The sequence below is a fragment of the Trematomus bernacchii genome, unplaced genomic scaffold (assembly GCF_902827165.1).
Source record: "Trematomus bernacchii unplaced genomic scaffold, fTreBer1.1, whole genome shotgun sequence".
NCBI classification, from domain to species: Eukaryota; Metazoa; Chordata; class Actinopteri; order Perciformes; family Nototheniidae; genus Trematomus; species Trematomus bernacchii.
The window spans coordinates 2,603,844-2,609,216 of record NW_022987686.1 but is presented as its reverse complement, the minus strand read 5'-3'; the positions used below and the strand labels follow the sequence as shown (position 1 = coordinate 2,609,216).

General features: G+C 34.4%; 1 long non-coding RNA gene across 1 annotated transcript; it reads right to left on the bottom strand.

Annotated features, from left to right (window-relative positions):
- Positions 1-384: 384 nt before the first annotated feature.
- Positions 385-1,953, bottom strand: LOC117488130. The gene is made up of 4 exons (XR_004556501.1): positions 1,842-1,953; positions 1,396-1,457; positions 1,100-1,248; positions 385-1,004 (listed from the first exon to the last, which is right to left on the bottom strand). It is a non-coding gene; the product is annotated as an uncharacterized LOC117488130 (long non-coding RNA).
- Between the last annotated feature and the right edge of the window lie 3,420 nt (positions 1,954-5,373).

Genomic DNA, 5,373 nt, shown 5'->3' with positions numbered 1-5,373 from the left:
ATTATCCAACAAAGTCATCATCTGATTATCCCTAAGAAAATAAATAGATAAGTGATTTATATTGTAAGCTAGTGATTATGATGAAGTGTTTCCTTTAACAAATATAATCCATTATCATAAATAAAAATACTTTATTGACATCACAGAGAAGTTTGGTAAAATGACTGTGGCCCACCATTTTAGATTATAAAAATATAATATATATCCCAAATAAATATGGATATTTATATATATAAAAAAATATGGTTAATAATAATAATACATTAAAGCAATGATCCATTCCCTGTCAGTTAGTTTATCGATTCATTTGACATTTCTGCCTGCACATAAACAACTTGTCTTTCCAAAATGATTGTCACTTTAGTTAATGCACACAACAAGCTGACAGCTGAGACTATTTCTTTATTCATTTAAACCAGGGCCATTGTGAATCGACATGCAGCCATTTTATTTCTGGAAAATCCTGAATAACTTATATATAACCATATTGAGAATAACAGATTGGAAGAAAAGGTTTTTAGAAACAATAAGACAGTGTTTGATTGTTTGTACTTATCTTCAGTGCCTTTAATGGAAGCATTTTCAACTTATTGAGATACACCTTGTTTTTATCTTCGGATGCTAAAAACATAACATATCTTTTGTGTTCCGATCATCAAGAAGACCTTGTTTTTTACAAAAATACAGGTAAGCTCACAGAATACACATAACTTATGTATGATAATATAAAAAGATAGAAATAAGAAAAGTTACTGGATAATAATACAAGGCACTGTGTTCAATTTTAATGTTATATCTGTAAATTATATCTGCACAATAAGTTAAAATGTTGTTATATGTGATGCGTCTGATATACAATACAGTTATGTAAGGCTTTCTGTAATTGTATTTCACTTAACAGACATGAGCCCTGCACTATTGAAAGCTTGACAGTAGCCATGACAGCAGCACAAGGAAGGATGCAGTGATGAGACTCATCTTGTGGCTTACTCCATTTGAAACTTCTGTAAATGATGACAAAAGAAAAACAAAATATATTACTTGAAGTATCTCTTTTAGGTTGTGTTTTTTTGGTAAGGTAGTATTTCAAATAACTTACGTGCGCCATCCAAAAAAATGGAGGCAGGTTCAATGTTGAAGGCTGTGATGCTTGAAGCTGCATCAGCCAAAATGTTTCCAATCTGACTGCCACTAGGAACTGATGTGGATGCAAATTTAAGATTCATGGTGTTGAAGATTGATCCATTACTGCAAATAGAATTGAAGAGAAATGTATATTCTTAATCATTATAAATAAATTATAATTATTACAATTATGTTAAAAATATTATTTTCATGAATTCACAGTACAATATATTTAGATTGCAGTACATTTGAATAACATTAATAAATTACCTGAACAAAATCACCGTCAAGGAGCGGAACGAAGAAAATTGTCGTTGGTAAATAGGGTTAAGCTGCAAAAAACAAGCAAATAAATGATGTACATTTATTTATTTGCCATTGACTTTTGTAATTGTGGTTTTTAATTTGCACCAACAAACACCATCCAATCATAAAACAATGAACAATCCAGCATCTTCTATCCAGTATAAGAAGCACCAACACTTCAATGTTAAATATATCTGAAACTTATCATTATTATTTAAGTTTTAAGATACATTTTATCTCATAACACAGGATATAGTAATTTGACTATGTCACCAAATGTGTTTGTTTAGAGGAGATTTAATCTACAAATTAAAAGATGGCTTATTGCAGGAAATACTAATACATTTAGTAAAACATTTCCAGTTAATTAGGATGCTTAGATTTCGCTCGGCTTCACCCTATCGACTTACTGTTGTCTCTATTAGTGAGGCTCGTGCTTTAAACGCTGCAGATGAATCTATTCTGCAAATCAGTTGTGAATGTTTCTCCAGCAGATCGGAAAGTCAACTGCCTTATTATGACCTGCTTCAGCAATTGTAGTAGCTGTCGTAGTTATAGGAGTCGTCGTGGTTGTGGTTTTAGTGTAGCAGCCCTTGTAGTTGTGGTTGCAGCACTGGTAGTTGTAGTTGTAGTTGTAGCAGCCCTTGTAGTTGCAGTAACTTGTAGTTGTAGTTGCAGCACTGGAAGTTGTAGTTGTAGTTGTAGCAGCCCTTGTAGTTGCAGTACTTGTAGTTGTAGTTTGCAGCACTGGTAGTTGTAGCAGCCCTTGTACTTGCAGCATTTGTAGCTATATTTGCAGAAGTTGGGATAGCTGTCGGGCCTATAGTCCAAACAAATATGGACCAATGTGAAGAAATATGGTAAAATAAAAGATGGTATTCAAAATGCTTTCTTCTAAACAAAGTCAATCCACAGTGTAAAGGTTCTCAACACAAAATTCAAAGCTTATGTCTGACTGATGGATTGCCTTCAACTATTCTCACTTTTGCGATGGCTGGGCCAGCAGCTAGTAACTATAGGTGCTAACAGCAGAAACATTGCTGACAGTGCCAACAGTGATAACTGCATTTTCAGACAAGAAAGAAAAATAACTTTAAATTGTGTTTCTTATGTTTGTAACAGTCGATGGTATATGATTGTGTATGCTCCATTTCGACCAAAACATTTGTCAAATAAGAATCTTTGAAATTATTCCATAATTACTTCAATATTCAATGGAAGTTATGTACATTCTTATTCAAACACAAAGCAATTTCTGTTCTCGGATTCAACATGCGTAATTTTCAATCTACAGAAGTCAAACTGGATGCTGACTGGCTTCATATAAAACTGAAACAGAAATGTTTTTAAGAGGATTTGGTCATGAGTTAGTGCTTTTTGTTTTATTGTATTTGTTTCGTTTGTTTTGTCTTTGTTTGTTTCTTGTTGAGCTCTGAGTTTTGTGTTTAAATGTACCTAAATTGTGTTTTGTACAGTTTTGTTCATGTCATGGTTGTCTGGTTTAATTCCAGGTCCCTCTAGAGACTGGCATTGCATGTTGCCGTGGCCTAATGCTGTGGTGTGTTGTTTCGGTTCATGCTGTATGGTTTACAAATAAACAAATAAAGATATTGGCTTTGTATTGTACAAATTTGCTAAATTTAAACCCCTTATTTGGAGCACAAAAATGAAACTTGGCTATTGTTATTTGCAGTTAGATATATTGATACTAAGTATTGAACAGACAATGTTAGACAAATCTTAGATAACAAAATGTCCTTGCTAAATGAAGGATATTGATTACTTACGAATTACTCGGATGGAGGTGACATCAACAGTGATGTTGAAGGTAATGTTTGGGTTGGAGAAAGCCTCTTCTAAGGTTTTTGCAACATCATCATCCTGTGGGATTTCTGCAGGTGAAGCAGTTTGATTGAACTCAAGCCCCACCTCCACTTGAGTATCAGTATCAGCTCGAGTTTTCGCCACAGCTTGACTGCATCAAAAAATAACATATTTTAAACCAAATGATATCAACATTGATAACTTTTACATATCTCTGATGAGTGCTTTTGTCATTCTTATGTTTGAAAGTTTGAATATAAAAACCCAGAAAGTATAAGGTGAGTTGGTCTCTCAAAATGTGAAACGTTACCTAAATGAAATGACAAACGAGCGTATGAAAAGAAATCCATATTTTGCCTTGTAGATTAAATCATACTGTGGGAACAAAAGCAACAAAATAAAGCAGTTAAAATAAGAATAGTTTCCAAATGAAATAAAAACAGCAAACTCAATACTCAGAAAAATAATAAGAATGAGAACTAACCACTATTACAACTCTGCTTTCAAGAACTTTAAACTCTGCACTGTTTTTGTCTCTAAGTTCTGGTACAAATGGTTCTTCCACGGTTGCCACGACAACCACAACTGGTTTAGAAGCTGGAATTGTTGGTGATGCTGTTGTTGCTGTTGTTGCAGTTGATGCTGTTGTTGCAGTTGTCAGTGCAGCAGTTGTAGCAGCAGCAGTGGTTGGGGCAGCAGTCGTAGGTGAAGCAGTTGTTACAGCAGCAGTTGTAGGTGCTGCTGTTGTAGGCGCAACAGTTGTCAGTTCAGCAGTTTTAGGTGCTGCTGTTGTTGTTGCAACAGTAGCAGGGGCTGCAGTTGTAGGTGCAGCAGTGGTAGTTGTAGTTGTAGCAGCCCTTGTAGTTGTTGTTGCAGCCCTTGTAGTTGCAGTACTTGTAGTTGAAGTTGCAGCACTGGTAGTTGTAGCAGCCCTTGTACTTGCAGTACTTGTAGCTTTATTTGCAGAAGTTGGGATAGCTGTCGGGGCTATAGTCCAAACAAATATGGACCAATGTGAAGAAATATGGTTAAAATAAAAGATGGTATTCAAAATGCTTTCTTCTAAACAAAGTCAATCCACAGTGTAAAGGTTCTCAACACAAAATTCAAAGCTTATGTCTGACTGATGGATTGCCTTCAAACTATTCTCACTTTGCGATGGCTGGGCCAGCAGCTAGTAACTATAGGTGCTAACAGCAGAAACATTGCTGACAGTGCCAACAGTGATAACTGCATTTTCAGACAAGAAAGAAAAATAACTTTAAATTGTGTTTCTTATGTTTGTAACAGTCGATGGTATATGATTGTGTATGCTCCATTTCGACCAAAACATTTGTCAAATAAGAATCTTTGAAATTATTCCATAATTACTTCAATATTCAATGGAAGTTATGTACATTCTTATTCAAACACAAAGCAATTTCTGTTCTCGGATTCAACATGCGTAATTTTCAATCTACAGAAGTCAAACTGGATGCTGACTGGCTTCATATAAAACTGAAACAGAAATGTTTTTAAGAGGATTTGGTCATGAGTTAGTGCTTTTTGTTTTATTGTATTTGTTTCTTTTCTTTTGTCTTTGTTTGTTTCTTGTTGAGCTCTGAGTTTTGTGTTTAAATGTACCTAAATTGTGTTTTGTACAGTTTTTTTCATGTCATGGTTGTCTGGTTTAATTCCAGGTCCCTCTAGAGACTGGCATTGCATGTTGCCGTGGCCTAATGCTGTGGTGTGTTGTTTTCGGTTCATGCTGTATGGTTTAAAAATAAAACAAATAAAGATATTGGCTTTGTATTGTACACATTTGCTAAATTTCACTAATGTTAGGGTGCGCACAACAAAGAGAAGTTTTTGTGTTTCTGTTTGTGGGGTGAAGATCTGAGACAATTTGAGTGAAGAGCTAAAGGGATGTCCAAACACAAAACTATTCAAAAAGAGGTATAAAGACACAATTCTCACAAGGTACAGGGATGAAACTGCTAAACCATAACTGTTTGTATTCTTGTTTTGTATTTTATTTATGAATTTGTGTTTGTATGAATTTGTGTATGTACATATATATATATATATATATATAAATATATAGAGACCATTGTCCTAACTTGCCTGTATATATTATAT